Source organism: Ictidomys tridecemlineatus, chromosome 6 (genome assembly GCF_052094955.1).
Source record: "Ictidomys tridecemlineatus isolate mIctTri1 chromosome 6, mIctTri1.hap1, whole genome shotgun sequence".
NCBI lineage: Eukaryota > Metazoa > Chordata > Mammalia > Rodentia > Sciuridae > Ictidomys > Ictidomys tridecemlineatus.
The window spans coordinates 21,722,652-21,745,245 of record NC_135482.1 but is presented as its reverse complement, the minus strand read 5'-3'; the positions used below and the strand labels follow the sequence as shown (position 1 = coordinate 21,745,245).

Genomic DNA, 22,594 nt, shown 5'->3' with positions numbered 1-22,594 from the left:
TGTTTACAGAGATTTGGAACAGTGCCTGCTGTATAATTAAGTACCATAGCTAAAGGTATATAGTTGGCAGTCTCTGCAGCATCCTCATCATGGTGAGGTGCTTGAAACAGTGGCAAAAGATACTGACAGTGGTTTTATGTAGTTAGATGCACTCAGGGTTTCCATATGAGAAAAGAAGATATAAGATTTCACTCATCTTAGATGAATTTTGGTAAATAAAGCAATTCTTCTATCACCTGGAATTCTTTTGCTTTATAATTTGGGGGGGGCGTAATTTAAAAGCTAATCAACCAATGTGGTGCTGTGACAGTCTGAAGTGAGAATTCTGCACCCAGCAGAAGGAGATTTAACATATAAATTACATGATTATCAAACTGAAACAGAGAGACTGGAAACTTATCTTGAAAATCTAAAACTGGAGATGTCAGAAGATAAAGAGATAGTTCTGTTTGTAAAGCACAAGTGATTAGGGAGCCTGGGGTGTAGAGTTTGATCTTGCTGATTTATCTTGGGGTGGTATTGGTAGTAGTGGGTGTATCTTATAGATTGCAGTTCTGATAGATTCCCACACATCTCAATCTTCACTCCTACTCTCTTCAAAGAATCTGATTGGCTTCTCTTGAAGCCCTTTGCGGGTGCAGACGGTGTTAAGGCAGGCTTTAATTCCTTCAAGGCAGCTTGGTCCAACTCTGCCAGCTCACCAATGGGGGAGGCTGGCAACATTCCAAAGGTGATTAGTGTTGTATCTGTTATTGCACAGGGTGGAGCCTGTTTGGGTGGATGGAAGGGGAAGCCTATAATTTCATAGCTATTAGTAGAACATTTCTGCTAAAGCTCTTTTTATTGTAAAAATTGGTTGAAAGAATCTCAATGTTCAGGATGATTCGAGAGCACTGTACTGTCACCAGAATAGAATCTGCCCATAACTGGTACTCAACCTGGACAGGGCAAATCAGAGGAGTGTAAATATTCCCTCTAAAATATAGATTACCTTCCCTTTTGAGATAGAAACTATCTTTTCTAATATTTGAACTCTAAAGCTTTAATTTTCCACCATTCATATGAGTAGGGTTGTAAACCTAACCTAGACCAGTTAGGAAAAAAAAGTATCGCATTTTAAAATAGTGCCACCACTCTGTTGTTTAGGAACAATGTCAGGTTAAACTGAAGGTTGAGTCATCAGTGACTTCAATACCCATATCCATCGTCATCCTTGCGAAATGTACATGTTTTTCTTGGAGTTGTGTGCTAAGTGACTCGTGTAGATACGTCAGAACAGCAATCGCTTTGTGCTTTTTCGTCATGGGTTGTTTTCATTAAATGCTTGGTAATGTCCTTGCATTTGTGTAATTAGGTGAAGCAGCTCCACCGGAGCGTCCATGGGTCAGCTATGTGGACTCTAGCTGCCAAAGGCGCTTCTCCTTCTGAACAGAGCGCTTTGCTCAGCCAGTGTAGACATGGCCTGATGAACAATGGAACTTCTCCCTTGAGAACTGGAGTTCGGATTGATCTAATTCTTTAACTCAAAAGAGTGCACAGGTTTGATGAGTGCTTAAAATGCCTGCGTTCTAGTAAAATGGGAGCCTAAATTGACAGTAATGTGAAGAGTAGCATAATTTATAATGAACTTAAAAGGCAGTAGTACTCGCTGTTGCGAAAGCTAATCAAGAGACTATCAAATCAAAGTTTTCACATGAGCTTAAGTATCTGTGGCAGGGAGGTGGTTCTGGCAGGTTTCTAGCTGTCAGGTCTTAACACCAAACCTGTCAGAGTGCAGCTTGTCACTTAACCAAGATGTCACATATATTGTGTTTTCTTCCCTAGGATTTTTACTGGGGAAAGCAAACGTAAAAGGAATTTTTTCTTTTAACACTACATTTTTATTTTGCAGATTCTCATACTGATGGAGTAGGTGATGAAGTGGGTTCCCAACTGTAGCTACTTCACTCAGCGCAGAATGACTGCAGGGGATATATTCAGACATGCCCAAAGAAGTCTGCCCAGGGTGAAACAAATACCTTTGAGGTTTAAATCAGGTGTGTGGAGGATGCTGGGAACTTGACTTTGTGGTGGCTGTTTTTTTATTTGATTTTTGTTTTTGCATTTATTTCTGTCAAGGAAGGTGGGAAAATGGGCGTCTCTTTGCCTGTTCTTTCAGTACTTTTAATGCAATAAAATATACCCCTAGACTCAGGAGACTGAGGCAGGAAGATTGCAAATTTGAAGCCAGTCTGGATAACTTAGCCAGAAACTGTCTCAAAATTTAAAAAAAGAAGGAGGAGGAGGAGGAGGAGGAGGAGGAGGAGGAGGAGGAGGAAGAGGAGGAGGAAGAGGAGGAGGAGGAGGAAGAGGAGGAGGAGGTGGCTAGGGATGTTGCTCAGTAATAGAGCACCCCTAGATTCAATCCCCAGTATTGACTCCCCGCACCCATGCTCCCACATCTAACCCACCCTCTCTCCTAGGTTTTGATATATTCTAATCAAGTCCCTCCAAGTACCTCTATATCACCAAGTTTTAATTTTAAATTCATGATTGTGGTTTTCATATTTGAAAAGGATTTTGATTTTGGAGATACTTTAAGATTGGGACTTAAACTCTGATAGGTTTTACCATTTGCTGATTTCCTTAGGAAAAATGAATACTAGTTGTACAAGTTAGCTGCAAGAAACCTAAGGAAACTACATTTGAATCATGTTTTAAAAATAGATTGCCACATGGTCTTTGAAACAGTAGTTAAGTGGCTCAGAAAAAAACAAGCAACATTAACTTCTTCAGAAATTATAAACTGCATTTCCTTACAGGATGAAGTTGTGCTTAATAGCCTATGCTTAATTCATTCAGAAACAACACGATTTTTGTTGCTATATTTTGTTATAAAGGAAGGAGAGGCTGTTTCTACAGGTGTCATAGAAAAATCAATACTGAGCCACGGATTATTGGATCCCATAGAACCATGGAGACTTGGCAGTGAAATTCTTCCAAAGGTGAGTAGGGGCATTGATTTTCCTTCTCATGCCTGAAGAAATATGACACAAGGAACAGGAGCTAAATTTAGATTGGAAACAAGTGTGATTGAAAACTATATCTTGAAAAGCTAGTAATAATTTTTCCAAATAAATGGGGTAATGTAATTCAAATTTGAGCATTTACCATTATTTATGTTTCTTAGATTGCTATTTTTATTTTAAATTTTCTCGGGTACTTTTGGGGGAAACAAAATGATTCTTTAGGACTGATACTTTATCCATAATTCAGATTCAATAACTTCCCTGTACCATACCTGAGCTATACCATATAAATTAGTCTCTCAAACCCATAACTGAGAATACAATAACCCTCTAGTTTCGGGGAAAAAACACAGTTTATTTACACAGCTCACTTAAAAGTATGAGTGTATCACTAACCTTCCTGATTTGACCTATATAATTTTCCAGCTATTTTGCCCTGTAATTTTGTACTTGCATGTTTGTGGACTTATTTTACAGCTTCTTCTAGGTTTTTCAGAGCTACAAAACTGTACCTAGTGCATGGATCATCTGACTACATGGCTTAGCATTCCATCCATGTAGGCAGACAGTGTTCCTAGGTTGGAAAGTATAAGTCCCATGGGAAGTCAGCTGAAGAACATTTCCTACATCTCTCATCCTATTATGAGACCTGTGCTGTTCCATCTCTTTACAAGGTAAGAGATTTATTGTGAGTTGGCTCCCAGAAGGTAGTCAATGTTATATGCTAATAGATCGTGCTTGAATGCATATAATCTTGGAAACCATCATGGAGGGTATAGAACTGTTTTATGAGCAAAAGAATAATTGGAGCAATTTAAGTTACTTGCACATGCTATAACATACTCATCTGTCCCCAGGTAGTATTTGGTTTTTCTACTCTGGGACCCACATTCTGTAGTATTGTTTTCCTCATGTGAACTGAGATGGTAAATTGGTCATTTTTTATAATGAATTTGATCAGGGTAGATGATTAAGGAAGATAATTCAGGTTTTAAAGTAGAAAATTACTGAATTACTACTTTGCTCTATCTAGAGAGATAGATATAATTTGAGTTATAGTAATTCACAGATCAGAAGTTGATCATAAGAAAGTTAAAAAATAAAATGCTAGCAAGTTCATGGCAATGCATACAATGACCTTAGGATTGTTTTTTTCTTTTTCTTGGCCAGTGAAAAATTCTCATTCTTTTTTCCTTCACCTGGATTTTTCACACTGGTGAAAACAAAATTTGTTTACAATTTATACTCTGGATCACCAACTTGATACCCTAACTCTGATCCAAAGACAATGTTCTATAAACAAATACTGTGTATTATGAAGATGCTACTGCATTATTAAAAAAATAATTGGAAAGTGCAGGATTTTGGATTTCTCATCTGAGGAGGTAAGATTTTTTTTTTTATATTCCATGAGACTACATTTCATTATATCATTATTCCATTCCCAAGGAAGTGTATATCTCTCAATGTGATACGGAGAACTGCAATAACATGGTTCATATCCATTGTCTAAACTGTGACCAATTTGAAATGTTTGAAGCTGGGCTATATATAATGATTTATTTGTATTTAAATCAATTTCTTAATTCTTTTTATCCTTTGAAGCTTAGAAAACTATAACTCAACATGTAATGCAATGTATTTAAATAAAATATAAATTTTATTCATTATAATTCTTTTGAGGGTCAAAGCATGCTTTCTAATCCTTGCAAGGTGTAACTTCTGATGTGTGAATTCTTAAATATGAATAAACCAAAGACAATAGCATACATTCAATTTTCCTAAAGTAAAAGGGGAAATAAAGACTTTTGTGGTAAGTGGCAGCCTTGTGTTTACGGTTGTGATAATGTAATGTCTGCATGGGAAGAAAAAAGGACAAAAGCCAATGAATGGCAAGATGCTAGAGGAACTGGTCAGTAAGGTGACTGTGGACACACTACGCTTATGCTCAATAGACGGCCTTTTTGTTTGGTATATATACTGTAATCCATCAAAATGGAGGTACTCTCTTTGTAGTTCAAAAACATTAGTGTTTTCAACATTGCTACTCTGTACATTTGAGCTGAAATACGTATTATCCACGTCTGAGCAAATGTGATCTAGCTCTTCTGATCTTAGGGTAAGCAGATCTTACGATTTTCCTGAAATATTGCAAAGATATGTATCTACGAGATAATTTGTGTTTTGTGAAATAGGAATATCTGAGGGGAAAATGGCAACTAATTGAGGCATAATTATCTTCCAGGTGAGAATGGTCTGAGATGCCAACGTTGACGGGCACGGGTGTCTTTGACTCATTAGTGTTTTCTTTGCTTGCTTCTGCATGTAATCCTCCGGTTCTTTCTAGATCCATCTCTCTTCTGTTTCCCCTGGGCTCCTCTCTTGTGTTCCAGTTGGCAGTTAAAGGACAGCAGCAGCAGTCCGACCGCCTGGCTCCATTTTCCCAGTGCCACCGACTGGGAGTTAAGCTGACTAACGTTTTGAAAGCCCGGCCCATTTCGTTCTCAGTGGGACAGCAGGTGAAAGCATTTCTGTATTAAAATACACACTTGGTTTCTTCAGGTTCTTGGTCTAATTTCTCTTGTTTGCCAGCTGGGGGGAGAAATGAAAGTAGGTTTGGGATCAAATGCCTGGGGTATTTAATCAACCGCCCAGCAACTCCTGATTATAGGATGCAGAAATTTCACTTTCGAGGATTACTGTGGTGGATTTTGTCAACTCAAATAGGTGTCCCCTTCTACTCAGCAGGTTACTGGGCTGCTTCCTACTACAGCCTACATAGAATGTAGTGGGAGAATTCCAAATCATTTTATTTATTTATTTTTTATTTCATTTTTTTTTAATAGTAACCCCTGGGTTAATAGAAACCACGTATGCAAGGTAAAAATTCCAATTAAATATGTGTATTTGTGAGTTTCCTCAAATGGTACATTTTACATGTCCTGATTTTATTCTATTAGAACAAGAAATTGAGACTTAATTTTACTGAGTTCTATTAATATGATTACTGATTTCCTAAGTGGTAAGTCTAAACCTTCTTACACCCTGAATGAAATCCACTCAATCAAGCAAATGTTATAAATCACATCACCGTTTGATCCTCGACCTTTTGATCTTTTGTTCTACCACACTGGATTCATTTTTCTTTAGTCCATATGGATGAAAGCTTGGGGTTTCCCATGGTGGGGGAAAGGCATTAAATCTCGGGAACAGCAGCAGACTGTGGGACGTGTCTCTGGAGGGAGTTTCCCCTGAAAATGATGAAATCGGGATGAGTAATATTAGTTTGCATTCACATTGAATATATTTTTAAGGAAGCTTGGATCCCTATACGGGAGTCATCTAAGATGAATGAATGTAGTTCAGTTACATTTATTGTGGGAGGACTAAAGTTCTGAGATACGTCGGATCACTGTGCTAATGCCATAGCTCATTTCATGAATGAATCAAAATGTATCTCCACTGATGTCCACATGGACGTCTATTGAAATAAATTTCACAAAGCCCCTTCTTTCACTGGAGGTAGAGCCTGTGTATGTGCCATCTTACCTTGGAGCATAACTCTGGTGTGTTTTGTCTCACATTCTATGGCCATTCTATAGAAATGAGTTATCAGCTTGCATCAAACATTAACAGAGAGTGAGGTAGAAAAATAAAACCATTTTTTCTTTGAAGTTTTAAGAAAAATTTGAAGGCTTAAAGGCCAATAGATGCCCACATCAAAACAATCTCTGGAATCTTCTTAAGGACATATGGTCCCTTCTGTTTTAGAAGTTAGACAATTTTTTTATCCAATTTTTTCCAGTTTGACAAAGGTTTTCTATTTATAAATGTTCCTTGGGGTCCACAGGAACCTTGGATACTCATTTATTTTCTAAAGAAAGATTCAAGATCAATAAACTCAAAATATTCCAAAGTTACTTCTCTGCTTAACTATAGCAGCAAAGCTGTGGATTCAGCCTATTTCACTCAGTCATTGGACAGGGTTTCTTCAGCTGCACTGTAGTGTAGCCTCCTCATTGTCCATAGCATGAGGCCTCACATTTGCTGAGCTTTTTGAATTTTAAAGCATTTTTATAGAAGAGTCATATATAAGGGCAGGCTTTGGGAAGCACACATATGATTCTTAATTTCATTAATTAATTTGTTAAATGAAAAATGCTAGAGACTAAGACATCTTTCTTTTGGTTTTGGATCATAGAGTTGCATAAAAAGTCAATCACAGCATAACTGTTAGGAGGAGCAAGAGGGAGGAGGCCATCATCCTTTAGCACTATGGCTGTTAGGGGTTTGCTAGGCTGTGATGCCCTTGCAGCTAAAAAGAAAATGTGCCATTTCTCTTTAAAGTTCCTTTAAAAGAGAATTCTTTTCTTTATGCCACATTGATTGTTACATATGAAGGTCAGTGATCCATCATCCAAGTCAAATACCTACATACACACCTTGAAATGTGCATCTGTGTCCAAACTTATCCATATTATCCAACTAATAGGAATGACGGAAAAGAGAGAATAAAAATTCTTCAGGGTCTGTGGTGTTGCCTCACAGAGATAACAAAGCAAGACCACTTTTAATTTGGAGCTTTGGATTTCAGCTTAGAAATTCACTCACATTTTGCATTCTCTTATATTATGTCTCATTATCACTTTGTTATTTTAAAAAGTCTTAATTGACTTACCTTTGAGTCAAGTTGATATTTGAGATGTGTGTGCCATGTTTGCCCTTTCATGGCTCTGGGAGAACATTTAGTGAGCTTCTGTCATGTACCAGGCTCTATTTAATCCCCTTTCCCCAACAGACTCACATATCCTAGAAGTACATGGTTGTGGAATGACTTGGCACACGAATTGGCAATAGATAGGTGAACTGTAAATTACCACAAGTATTTGATATTGTACACATTTCTCTATCCAGAGGTAGCCAAATGATGGTCAGCTAGAATGTAGAAGGAAGCTCCATCATAATTTGAAAATTTTTGTTGATCTTAGAGCAGTTCTTTCAGGCTTAAGAAGGTTACATTTTCATTGCTTGCTTTTTTTAGAGCTATGAAAAGTTCTTCTTAGTTTTCTATTTCTACCTTTGACATATGTTCCCACACTTTAAGATTTTACTTCCATTTCCACTCCCTCCGCCTCATTTCTTCTCTTTCCTGAATATAAAGTGCTGCTTGTATTTTTTTTCCCCTTCTTAGTCTAACTTTTGTGTACTTGGTGTGTGTTAAACCAGAAAACTAACAACTCAGGGGATCTGGGGCTCTGCATTTTTTTAATAGGGTCTAGAATACTGTGTGTGTGTGTGTATGTATGTAGTTAGGTATGAAAAAATTATTTCAACTTTTTTGGTGCACAGATGTAGTGTTTAAACTGGAATTGGCTTAACTGTTTTGAGTTTCTGCTCTGCTGCTCATTAGCTGTGGAAAGTTTCTACGGCTGCTTCTTCATCTGTGAAATGAGGAGTCATCTCACTCACCCCTATAGGAGGGCTATAAAGATTAAATGGGGTAGTGAACCTAAAGTACAGTGCTTAGCATATGATAAAATGTCAATAAAGGCTGGCAGTGATGTTTAGTATTGCCACTATCTATTGTGTCTGCATGCACACATATATCCCATATGTATATTTTCAATAGAATGCACTAATATTCAAAAAGGTGAATTGGTTGACTAATCATGGAGGAAATCATGGAAAGGCATCATCTGCCTTTGCACAGTGGTGACTTTCATTGAGAAGGTGCACTCTCTTCCTACTCCCTCTGATTTCTCAGTGCCCTGCCTGTTTCCCCTTGCTGGTAAAATCTCCTTTTAAGTCAGGACCTACAGTTCATCCACACCAAGGACTAAAGGACTGAGAACATTTGGGGCACTGCCCTTGGAAAGGTACTGACCTCTTATCAGGGATCAAAGACTGAGCTGATGAGATTGCACAGATCTGGTAGCAGCTGGAGAAATCCCTCTGACAGTACAATCTTCCCTTCCCCTCTGGAGCTCTCCAGGGTAGGAATGGTTAACTGGGCCAAGAGGGGGTTAGTTTGCTGCTGAAGGTGCCTGCTGGGGCTCTCTTGGAGTTTGTCCCACATCCTCAAAGGCTGCTTCTCTCTAAGCCTAGGGCCATTTAGGAATGTCTGTCATCTTTTTTTTTCCCCTTTTCATTAGTGTCTGTGGGTTTTGAATCTTGTTATGCTTTAGACACAAGCTGTAGTCCTTTGAACATTTTTTCCTAATACTCTTCTGTATTTTTGGATATACATCATTTTTTCCCCTCCCCACATGCCATCCATATATTCATTCTTAGTTGGCCATTGTATTTCTCTCACAAAGGTTTGTATTCATGATGTAAAGTTTTTTAATATATCAAAACTATTTTTTCTCTAATATTTTTCTCTAATATTTTCCTGAAATATTCTCCTTTTTTTTAAAAAAAAATGTAACTTGCTTCATCTGTATTGTCTGCACAGATTTTACAAATTAAACCACAGGCTTCAAGTATAAGGTATACCTTCATGAGAAATACATGTTTGAACAACCATTTAATTTCTCAACCTCATTTATCAGTGACATCAGAACAAAAGGTTCTGCCCATAGTTTGTCAGAATCAAGATAGATCACAGCATTTTGTAAACTCAAAAGTGATGTAGAAGCTTTGGGGGGTCTTTAAAAAATGTATTCCAGTTATGTCCTCAAGTAATTTTTTTTCCCCAAAGAGAGGGCATGAAGAAGTCGTTATGTTTAGCAATTTGTGAAAGAAGATGTAGGAGGATCTCTCTTCCACATTTCTCCCATTACTTGAAATAGTTCTATGTATTCCTGTCATATGACAGTCAATAAGTACTCCCAGAATTATATTATTTAATGCACAGATAACCCAGAGGAGGATGTTCTCAGGTATAAATAGAAAAGAAGAAATGTCCACTGTAAAGAAAATGGGCCCTATTGACGGGGTCCACCAGGATTCGGATCATTCTGTAGAGCATCTCTATATGGCTTGGTCAGGCTGAGGCATCACTCAGAACTAAGGCCATGAGGCTCTACATAAATGAGAAAATGAAAATGAAGAGTAATTTTGTTAAGTACCTACTATGCATAAGGAACTTTAAATAATGATAAAAACTGCTAACTTTAAGGGTTTGTTAGAGGCTGAATAGATTCTACCCAAGTTATCTAATCCTTGCACCTCCCTGTGACACTGATATTATTATGAGTATTGTATAGTTGAAGAAACTCTGGGTTCTTTGATGCCAAAGCCAGTGTTGGATTTTTCCCAAGGATCCTGAGATGCAGATGTCACCATGTGTAAGGTCTTGCGACATAGTATTTAAGTCGCTCCTTCACATGACTTTATGTGGAAGAGCTAGAATGCCATGAGGTCAGCCTGTCCCTGAACACTGTACCACACTGCCTTTCTGAGTGTTAGGATTCTTAGGAATGACCTTTTTTTTGTTTTTCTTTCTTTTAATTTATCATCTATTACATATTTAGCTTTCATAAAATACAAAAAAATGAATTATTAGAAAAATTAAAAACATAAAAAAACATAAGCTCAACTCTATTTTTTATTTTTCAATTCAACCATCATAAAATAACTCTACCACATTGTTTTAGATATTGCTAATGCTTGCCTATGATTTCTATGCCTTTCTTGTAGTGGTCTGAAAACACAACTTTGAAACTCAGCACCCATCCATGGACAAAGTTTTGAGGAGTGCTGCTGTTGGCTTTCAAAATCTTATCTAGCCAAAGAGGAGGCAGTTTCCTCATTGGTTAGCAGAAGTTTTTAGTATAGGTTTTATTTCAATATTTACCAGTGAGTCTGTGGATAATACTGCATAGGAAATATTCTAAGATACAGTTAAAAGTTAAAAGTCACTGCCCCTATTCTTTGTGTTTTTTATCTAACCAAAGTTAAATAGAATGTCTTGACAATATGCCCCCAAGAATCCAATTAATTTTGCTTGGTATGTATTTATTATTTGAAGGTCTACTGTCTCATAACTTGTATAATCAAGAAATGCAGACCACTGTAAATTAGCTCCTGATATAATAAAGATACTACATGTTGCAGGTATATTGCTTTTATCTCCAGAGGACAGGCTCATTGTTGTGTTGATCAATTAATATTCTTTTCCACGGTATTCAAGCAGGTTCAAGAAATTAATAGAAGAATGATAACAAAGGCAGCAAAGCAAACATTTCTCCCACAGAAACTGGAGGAATGTTTGTCTCCTGCTATTTCTTACTGGGCAGAGCAAGTAGGCTCAGCTTCTGTCCCTATTCCAGCATTTCTGAAAATAAATCTTAAAATAGAGTGGCCATGAAAAAATATTAAGCCCAGGTTTTCCAATGGAAAACAGGGACTACAGCAGAGACCTATCTCCACATTCATTGTAAAATTATTTGCAGAAAATTGATGAGAAAAAGACTTAATAAATAGAAAATGTAAGATTCACTTTTTTTTTAACCTTTATCCAGCAATATATTGTCCTCAATTTCAAGACAAAACTGTTTTGATTTCTGCCTCCCCCTTCCAAGCACATGACTGATTTCTGGAGTTCTGCATTAACTTGGATTCAGCACTAGTTATCATTCATCTTAATTGGCCTTTAACTTAAGAAAGAGGTACTAGGTTAGAAGATCTGCATGGCTTGGTCATTATATTGCATGTGTTACAACCTGATCAATGTAGAAATTTCTCTGCAATCTGGTTAAAATAATAGCAGAAGATATAAAAGAACCCTTGCTTGTCTTTATAATAGAGCTTTTGCTGATCATTACATTGGCCTCCTTGGTATCCCCAAAATTCCAAGGAAACTCTGCTCTTGTTCTTAAGTACTGTCCTGTCTTGAGTTCTTTTCCATTATTTAAAATATAATCAGTCATACATGGATTATTCATTTATGGAGCACCAGTGTGTGCCAGGTCCTGTGGGAGATAGCTAGCTCTATGAGAGATAGTGGTAAAGCCTTGGTTCCACCTGCAAAGGGTTTCCATGCTGTGGGGGACACAGAGATACAAGGATTGATTTTGAACATTGAGTTCTTGCTATGATACAAAGATTGACTGTACTATGAATACAGAAATAGTAACAATGGGCTGGGGTTGTGGTTCAGTGGTAGAATGCTTCCCTAGTGAGGCACTGGGTTTGATCCCCAGCACCACATTAAAAAACTAAATAAATAAAATAAACGTATTATGTCCATCTACAATCAAAAATATTTTTTTAAAAAGTAGCAACAAACTACTTAAACAAAAGCTTGGCACCATGCCCACACAAGGACCAGCCACAGTTCTTCCAAGGTATTGGAGACACTGCAGTTATTGAAAGATACTTACTCCCTCTCATGAAGCACTTATGTCTGAATATCTAGTCTTAAGCATTGTCTTATCATCTAGTGGTTTTAACATCTAGCATTAAGCTTGTAATAACAAAGTAAGTAGAATGTGCAGTGGGCATAACTAGCAAAGTAATCTGCCAAGTGTTGGAGTTCATGTCTAAGAACATTTGCTTAGGAAGTGGGTTTCAGAGGTAGAAGCTAGTCAGAAGTGAATGAAGGGTAAAGTTGGGCAGAATTTAGAGACCAGCCCTAGAATAAAGAGGGATTTTACTGAGCAAATGGGAGAACTAGAATTGGATTTCATAATCAAATTGACCTGTTGGCTAAATCCTGCAATCTAAGAATTGAAGTGTAGTCCTGGGAACTTGGAGGGTTTGGGAAGACCACTTACCAGGAGACCAGAGACCAGGGGTAAGTTTGGGCATGTTTCTTGGTCTCTCATACCTTTTTTCCTCTCATCTAGAAAATAGAAATGATACATTTATTCTTTGCCTAACTCATAGGGTGACTACACGTCTGTAATCCCAGTGGCTCTGGATGCTGAGGCAGGAAGATAAGGCACTCAAAGCCAGCCTCAGTAATGGTGAGGCACTAAGCAACTCAGTGAGAATTGACTCTAAATAAAATACAAAATAGGACTGTAGATGTGGCTCAGTGGTCAGTGCCCCTGAGTTTAATCCCTGGTACCACCCCCTAAAATATTGAAAGTACTTTGTAAGTAATGAAATATATATAAGGTCAATTTTATTTCTTAATAGCTTATGTGGCAATGATAAAATATTTGGAAACAATTCTCTCGAAATATAAACAATTTCTGGAAGGTTGAATGAGAGATGATGTGCTCAAATGAGCAAAAGAGGGATCTTAATAGTGAAGGGGTCTCGGTCAGGATAATACTGGGGAATGTGGCAACCTGGAGAAGCCTTGCCCTGCCTGACAGTTGAAACAATGTGCTGTCATGTGAGAATGGAGATAGAGCCACGCTAGATCTAATTTTAACTTCTCAACTTTTCAAGATCTCAATTTAATGCTGGAAATTCAGATATTCATGGGAACCTCATTCATGACATGGTCCATCATCCCACAGCCACGCTGGGTGCCAGCCACTCCCAGCAGGACTCGCACTCAAACGTACACACACAAAACCCACAAAGTCTGACCAGTGGACTGTGACCTCAGGTTCAGTGAACAAAGGAAAGTAAATACATCCCCAGTCATTTGAAATTAATGTCAATGTCATACAATGGAGCCATACTCTGCTGCACCACGGTGAAATCCTTGCTTGAACAATGAATGGTGCCAACAGCTGTTGTTATGTTTCTTGTCACTAGACTCTAAGATATTTTGCCTACTCTTCTCTTTTCCTCTTCTATAAAACTTAATGCAGCCTTCAGAGTCCAATTGGCTGACTTCTATAATGAGTGTGTCACACCCTCGTTCAAAAATTCCAGGTACTTCTGTCACACAATGCATCAAACTCAGATCTTAAGCTCAGCCCACTTCCTTTTTCTTGGTGCTCTACTTCCTGTTCTACTCCTTTATTTCTGTATCTCACTAAGATTGTGTTCCAATCAAATCGAACCTTCTGGAAGGCATTTATCTTGGCTCTCAATTCTCAACGTTCTTTAAAACCACAAATACACAATTACAGAGCTTGTGGTTATTTTTAATGGACTTCCAGAAATTTCCTTAAGCTGAGCAAGAAATGTGAATCTTGTTAATTGTTTATTATTATGGCTCTGTCTTATTAAAGCTATATTAAATCCAAAGCCAACTGCAAGTCGATGTGAATGCCTGATTACAAATGCACAGACACATACTCTCTAATGATGATTTAATCTCAACCTTAAAGATTGTTTCTTAAAATACACTTCTTATTTTATGTTAGCACTTTCATCACAGTATTCAAATATTTCCCTAAAAGTCTTATTAGCACAATAAACTGAATGGATAATGGGTGTGAGATCATAAAATCTCATCTTGTTTTTTTAGCTTTTGTATTACCACTAGAGAAGGATTCTGTGGCTGGTATTTCTTTTTATGAACACGAAAAAAAGAAGTTCCTAGAAAAAAACTGTGTTTGTTAAAAGGGGACCCATATTTATTTTTTACCATATCTTTAATATTCTAATACACATGGTTTGGGGCTTCAATTTGATTTATATCCAGGATATGAGAAAAGGGAAAAGAAGTGATTTCTTTTCACTTATTCCTGTACTGAGTTATACCCTTTGGATGTATGGAAGAGCACTGTAGGACTTACTCTCCGTGATAAGAAAAGGAAATGGTAAGGGAAATAATATTGGAAGGATTACCTTCTGGAAACCTTGGCCACCCCTGTTAGAGAGCCTCTCAGTTTAATCTTGACGTTACATTCACTTTTATTTCACTTGGCTAGTCATGGGTTATGAAAGATTTTAATTGGAAAATTCCTTGGTCTCCTCTGATCTGCTGGGGATACATCCGAAGACATTCCACGGATGTCTGAAACTGTGGATAGTACCAAGCCGTATAGTGTATGGTTTTCTTCTTATTCATACAAACTTATGATGAGTGTAATTTACAAATTAGGCACAGGAAGAGACTGACAACAGTAACTAATTGAAAAATTACAACAATACTTATTATTATACTGTAACAAAACTTATTTAAAACAATAAATATATTTTTTTAATTTTCTGGATTTTTCCATTTAATATTTTCAGACTGCTGTTGACTGCAGGTAACTGAAACCATAAAAAGCAAAACCATGAGTAAGGGGTGACTACTTGCCTCCCAATTTCTCTCTGGGTGAAAATTGAGTTGTCTGATGTGTCCAAATTATAGAAGTATCTAAGGCAAAATTCAGGTAATGATTTGTCTTATGGCACTCACAAAGCAACTAGAAGAATATTAATACATAATTCTTATGATTATGCTAACGGAATCACAAGTTTACATAAAATCAGTCCTGATTAAGAATCCCCAGGTAATGGGTGAGGACTACTAACTCCTCAAATGAGTGACTGCTTTTGGGGAATTGACAGCTGCACAGTTCTGTGTTTAGATCTCTTTTAGAGCAGTACACTGGCAAATGCTTGGGTCTGATAACAAAGACTGAAAAGGTTTACAGAGAAAACCGAGAGGAGCACTTGTCTTCTGCAGGAAGGAAGGCTTTAAGTTTCTGAATGTGAGTTACAAGTGCTTCTTTCATGCAGACCATAATTGTAGATGGTGACAAGGCCATGCATTACCATCTTCTGTCATTTATATCTGTTAACTAACAAAATGTACATAGTTGCTGTTGCTTGTTGATAACAGAGTAAGAGATATTTTTATTCTTCTAGAAATTTCAGCATAATACAAAGCACATTTTCAGAGCAGGATTTAAGTTTTGATATCACTGCCGTGACAGAGTGTAAAGAATGAATTTAAGACAACTTCTGCTTACAATGTTCTTATTGCCAAAAAATATATAATTTGATTTGCACATTTTTGGGATAGGTAGGGAAAAAAAAAGCAACTATTGTCAGATTTCGGTACCTGAAAAGCAGTTTATTTCCTTAAATAATGCCAAAAGGATAAATAAATAACAAATTTAATAAACACAGGTATGAGTCATTTAAAATATTTATCGGCTTTCATATATGTGAAATCACTTTAATATTTTCAAATGTATTTTTATGAAAGCATCCATTCTAACTAGTAAATATATTTAATAATGGCTTTTAATCTTAATTATAAACCAGATAGATAGAATGAAAAACACAAATACATGTACCACATTAGAGTTTATATTATCATACAATTAAAAAATATTTATCAACTATAAAACTATCTTAACTGTTCAAATTTAAAATTGAAATATAACCTTACAGAATGGTTTAAAAATCTACTTCTTTTATGATCAATTTATCCAATTCAAGAAATTAGTCTGTATTTAACATGCTAAGCCTATTGAAATAAAAAATAATGCTGAGTTTCTTTCCCTGTCTGAATTCTGATCGCTGATTTTTAGTGATTAATGTAAAATACTTAATTTATCAAAAATACTCATCAGTATAGTTTCTAATTACCTTCTATATTTCAGGCATTGTGCTAGGCTCCAAAGATAGATGCATGAGATGAATTCTGTCCTAGAGGACTTCATTGTCAAGAGGGGTGACAGGAGAATGGACTAATTACCGCGCAATGAATTAGAGAGGATTGAGTCAGGAAATCTATGGAGTATCTGGGAAAGCCTCACCTAAAAAGATGACATTGAAGTTGATGGCTGAAATACACAGAATGAAGACACGGGGCGGGGGGGTGGGGGTGGGGGATTTTTCTAGGCAGATAAGAGAGCAACTGCAGAGACTCCAGACTACGTTGGGAATTTCATTATGGTAGAACTCTTGAGTGTGAGTGCATGTGAGGCAGAGAAAGGTAGAGAGTGGATTAGAAGACCCGAGGACACCCAGAGGCAATGAGCTTGGAATACAAAGCACAGAAATCTAGATTGTAGGAAATAGTTACCTTGTGACCTGAAATGCTGTGGGGCTGTTTTTTAAGATGGCCAACTCTGCCAGTCAAGGAGAAGTCTGTGTGCCTGCACATGGGAGAAATCAGAAGGGAAGACTATGAGCATTTCAAAATTTTCTAGGTTCCCAAATAATAAGGGGCTGATTTAGGCCATAATGAAGAGAAAAAGGAAAAGAAGCTGGACAGGCCAAGAGTGCTAATCTAGAAGGCTGCTGTAGATGTGAAAGCCATGTGGTGAGCGTTAGCCCTGGGTGAACTTAATGGGGGTAGGGAGAGAGAGAAATTTTAAGTTTGAACCTCCAGAGGGCTGCAATCTGGCCATGGAACTCTCAAGACTCTGACTGTCCCTCTCTCTTACCTGTGGACAGGTGAGTGTTGAATGGAGGAAGCAATGTTTACGTGACAGTGGACATCTTTCCCCTCAACCCCTGGCCCAGGAGAGCGAATGAAAGAGTCGAAGGGCATCATAGAGGGAAACTTGCTTATATTTCCAGACTCAGTAGAATGGAAGAGTTCACCAAAGGGGACAGAGTAAAGCAAGGGAGACTTGGACATAAGTGACTGCTCAGGAAAGCAAGGCAAAAATGGACTTTGAGCAGAAAGGAGTCACGTTCGTTGTCAAATTTCACAATGTCGCAAGTAGTATGAAGACAGCCTTAGGTGGGAAATGAAGTTCGTGGTCATCTCAGAAAAGAGTGAACTAGTGGAAAAGTTAGCCCTATTGTAAGAGTTGGAATAATGAATAGAATGGATATGGCCTGAGCAGGTGAAGAGTCAGCAATGGTAGGCAGCTAACGTTTCCTACCAATTTGATGTTAAAGAAAAATGAGGGGTTTTGAAAAGGAAGAGAGTTGAGCTCATTTGTAAGGGAAAGATGTTTGTCAGGGATGAGAGAGACTGAGAAGGAACATATTACTTACAGAGTCACTTCCCTGGAAGTGGAAGAAGGGCCATGGACACCCCCTTCCAAGATGGGAGCCAAGAAGCTAAGATTGCAAGATGGTAAAATGAAGCAATTTCCTGCTCTTGGGCTCTGTTAGTCTTTGGGAAGGAGGAAGCCCAGTTGTCATTTGAGAGCTGACAAGAGCAGAGTAGGAAAGATGTGTTAACAGCTGCTTTGAGGTGGAAGGCAGGGGGGCGCTGAGTAGGTGCACAGGAAGGGATTTCTGAGAAGCAGTGAGGTATCACACGAACTGGAGGCCACCCACCTGCCCAGGGGTGTTTTGACCAGTATCATTGAAAAGCTTGGTGGCAGGAGTAGAAAAGGTCCAGTAATTAATATGCTCAGAGTAGGAGGCTGATTGTAGCATGGAAGGACAGTGGGACAGAGTAAAAATGTCCGAAGGCAGCAATGGGAAGATAGATGTAGGGTGGCAGCGGCTAAATAACCAAGACTTCCGTGGCTTGTGCTTTTCACTCAAGTCTCAGGGGCTTAAGCAGAAAGACTTAATTTATTCCAAGGCAGCTTTGAAAAAAGACAAATATTTAGACAGGAATCAGCTTCTCTTCCTTACTAGATTCATCATTGAGTAAGACAACACAAATGGAGAAAGAGAGACTGACTCATTGGCTTCATTTTCTAGAGTTTTTTGTAGTAAAATGAGTACTCTGAAAGTTCATCCTTTGAATAGGATTTTAACCAGCTATCTTATCTCAACAGCTATCTTTGTAATTGCTTGGATTCTCCCTTGCATTCTAGTTAGTAGGGGATAATAAAGAATGACCTTTGGGAAGGGATCATTATAAATTTATTTATAAAGATCTCATTGTCGGCGTACAGCTGATACTCAAGCTCCTCTGTTCTGTTGGCGTCTGAAGTCAAACCTTTAATTTACTGCTGTTGAAATTGGTTGAGGGCTGCCTTCAGGTATAAAGAGGCTTGTCATTAATACGTTCTCTGGGGTGTGACATAGTGGACTAGATGCTGAACTTGCTGGCCTGGTTCTGCCCTCAACCACTTAAATCCCAACCTGCCACTTTATGTCTCAGAGCCTCAGTGTAATCTGCATAAAAATAGCTCTGCTTTTTCCCGTGTTCAGCCTGAGAGCCTACAGGGGGTGTGTGTTTGGGGGTGGGGGTGGCAAAATCATCTTGTAACAAAATTCTCTCAGATGATTCTGCCTCCTTCTCTCTCTCCTTTCACCTACCCTCCTTTCTTCTCTCCTGTCCCCTCCATCTCTCTCCTCATTCTGAATGAAGTCAGAATGTTATGGAAACAAACAGAAGTAAGGTCTCACATTGCCTCCTGATCTCTCTCTCAGGCCCCAGCGCAGGTGTCTTAGTCTGATGCAATCGGTGTTTCTAGCAGAGTGGTGATTCATTCTTATTTTTAAAATATTATTGAGTATTCACTGAATGCCTACTAGGTGCTAGTAATATATGTGAATTTAAGTGATTCTCTAATGCCATATTTTACCCCATAACAGAGAGATTTTCTGTTCATTTATGACTCAATCATTGGACTATGGCTTCCCAAAGAAGGTTAAGCTCCATGTCTTCAAATCCCTACCAGTCAATACAATGTTAGACGCATAGTGGGTGGTCAATAAAGATGTGTTGGTTAAATGAATGAGGTGTATGTATATTTACCAGTCCAGATGTTACAGAGCTAAGGGCTTCCAGGAAACTGAGGCCATGTAAAGATACTCTTCAAACTCTGATTCTTGCAATAAAGTCAGAAAAATCTCAGACATTTCTCTCAGAGAAACAGGAATGAGTTTATTAAAGGAAAAGGGAAAGGGGACACTCTCAAAGGGAGAGAGACAATGTGCCTCTCCTGCACTACAGTTTTATTGGGGGTGCCAGGGAAGTGTCCCTGAGAGTCCTGCCCAGGCCCACCTCTTGACTTTTGAAGGACAGCAGAGTGACATCAGACTTTCAAGTCCCCATCGTCATGACAACTCTAGGTCACCTTGGCCCATGCTGACTGGTTCTAAATGGATTCTTAATCATTTTACAGGTTTTATAGTTAGGAATTATCTGTATCTTCTGGAATCTGGTCTGTGAAAAGGGTCACAGATGCCTCTCCTTTCAAATAACTTGGGTTCCTCTTATCAGCATTATTTCCTGCTTGCATTTCCTTGCATGTAACAGGTAGTTTGCTGAGGGATGTGATATATCCTGTCCACTTAGGCCAGGCAGGACTGCAGGTAAATTGCTTTTTGGCAAAGAGAGCTTGTGGGAGTCAGCACAGTGGGCCCATTTTATAGAGTTATTCGTTAACCTCCTGTTCCCACCATCCTCCTGTCTGTCCCCTAACACAAAGGATGGATTAGTAAATATACATGTATACTTGTTTATACCCTGAATCTTCTAAAAGAGGAAATGTATTTAGTAAAGAGATAGTATAAGTATCTGTGATGTTAGGTGCAAAGCAATATGATTGATTAACTTGATTTGGTCTGTGATCTCAGAAATAAAAGCAACTTTATGACTTTGGTCAAACTTCTAGTTCAACTTCTACAATAAGCATTTTCTGAGGGTAATGACGACAGATGAAAATGTAAAGAAATTCTATTCATAAAGGCCTGAGTGGGGCAGATTAAGCCCACAGAAAAATTAAGTTATTCAGTTTCCATTGATGTCATCCAATAAGTGATTTTGGTGAGTCACTTGTTTATTTTGTAGTTGAGCAAGTTGTAAAATGAATTCAGTTTCCACAGCTTTGGTATAAATAAAGACGCAGCATCACATGCTGTTATGTAGTAAGAGAAGGAACTTTCAAAGTAGTTAAAAAGACTGGTACACTATATGATCATAATGCCATTATCCAAAGAAGTGATTATCCACAGTTTGTCTCCATGGACTATTAGTTACCCCATGAGAAGGATATTTTCACTAAATTGGCAGTCGCTTGAATTGATTAGTTGAAATAATCTCCATCTTTCATCATATAGTGAGATGCTTCCTGAGATCTGGTAAGTGAAACGAACACTTGTCATGAATGTTTTCTCCAAGGGACACAAACCAAAATGGTCAAAAATGTTTAAAAATTTAAGATATTACCATCTATCTGACTCATTTCCATTGTCAAGTAGATGGACTAACCTTTAGTTTTGGGGGATATTTGTTTTTAATATTCCATTTTCTTTCTTGCTTTTTTTTTTTTAAAGTTGAACTTTAGGAAATTGTACTTGTGTTCATGAAGGCAAATATGAATATTCCAGAGGGTGTCTCCTTAGAAACTCCCTGAACTCTGACCCCCTCCACACACACCCCTTTTCATATTATCTTTCAATTTCCTAAAAAGGACTGCATGGAAGTAATAGTGAAAAGAATACAGGATTCAGATTCCGGGATAGCTGATGGTGTGACCCAGGACAAGTTATTAATCTCACTGTGCCTCCGTTGTCTCATGTAGGAAATGAAGAGTGATGGTTTAATGAGTTTGTGAAATACCTAATCACAGCAGGATTAAGAGTGGAATGATCGAAACTACAGAGATGTTCGTGTTGTAGTTGAAAACTATTCAATGTGCAATGACGGATCACTGAATCTATTAGATCTTCCAGGCCAGCCAAGGGCATTATTTCATGCTCTGGGATGTAATTGTATCTGTTGGACACACATGAACTAAACCAACAAGACTATCTTGAGCAGATCCAAAGCCATATATTTTGATTTCTGAAAACCAGTTTCGTGACTAAAGAATGGAAGGAGATAGCTTATTGATAATACAAAAAAAGCAAAGGGTACAGAGGCTTTAGTTAACATATAGAATACAGTTTCCAATGGCGGTAAAACAGGACTCCAAAGGACTTTGTTTTTATGGAGCATACCTGTTTTCTTACTTTTTTGGTAATGAAAATGAAACAGGGAAATTGGTAAATCGGGAGGTCTTAGGGAAACAACGTCATGAATTTTGTGAAAACTACTTGCTATGGTAAATGTTTGCTAGAAGAACTGGGAGAAGGAACAGAGTAAGTGTGTCCAGGAAAGAAAAGTATCAGGAGAAATGACAGTTGTCCATTAGCCCTGGAGGGGCCAATTCCGAGGAAAGGAACAGACTGAGTTTACCTTGTTTTAACGTAAAATTGGAACCACAGAATGGCAGTTTTTTTTTTTTAAAAAAAGGTGGAGTTTAGCTTAAGACAGAGAATTTGCTAATTAGAAGGATTCCTCTATAAACAAAAAATTGTTCAGGGGCCAGTGCTCCCCTTGACAGAAGGTAACTCAGCAAATACTGGAAGGAGAGGGTAAGGCACATGTTTGAGTAGGAGACAAAAGATGTGCTTTGGATTCCATAATTCAATACTATTTTTGCTCTATGGTTGACTGTTGCAGTAATTTGTAGTCCCCCAAATACTCAGAGCCAGAATATTTCTATATGACAACATCTCATATTTCTATATGACAAAATCCTTTTCGGGCTTCTCAGTTTTTGCAACTCTAAAGTTATCTCTCTACCTACTACATTTTATCAAAAAAAAAAAAGAGAAAAATGAAGCTTTTCTTATTTATCAGCCATGTTCAAGACATATTTCATGATGCATGGATTTCACTTTTGTTTTTTAAAATGGTGACCCATTAGAGATTTGCCTGTCTAAATCCATTTTCTTGTCAGGATTGGAATAGACAGGTTATTCTAATGCCCCAAATATTAATTTCTATGGCATATCTGTATATTTCATCAGCCAACTCATCTGTGAATTTTCTGGATTTCGATTAGTTTGTCCTAAACTCTTGGCAAGCTAAATTTCTCTAACGGTCTTCAATTCATTGCATTAAATGCCTGTTCAGCCTTGGAAGATATATTGAT

The 22,594-nt window shown here is 37.8% G+C and overlaps 1 long non-coding RNA gene across 4 annotated transcripts in view; it reads left to right on the top strand.

The window, feature by feature from the left end:
* LOC110597857 (uncharacterized) overlaps positions 1–22,594 on the top strand; it is a 95,617-nt gene that overhangs the window by 27,463 nt on the left and 45,560 nt on the right. For 2 of the 4 annotated variants that reach the window (XR_013440377.1, XR_013440380.1), the window contains 5 exons: positions 1,892–2,036; positions 2,880–2,984; positions 3,486–3,682; positions 4,179–4,393; positions 5,356–5,527. This is a non-coding gene — a long non-coding RNA (uncharacterized LOC110597857). The remainder of the gene's footprint in view (positions 1–1,891; positions 2,037–2,879; positions 2,985–3,485; positions 3,683–4,178; positions 4,394–5,355; positions 5,528–22,594) is intronic. The other 2 variants (XR_013440378.1, XR_013440379.1) reach the window with 2 other exon arrangements.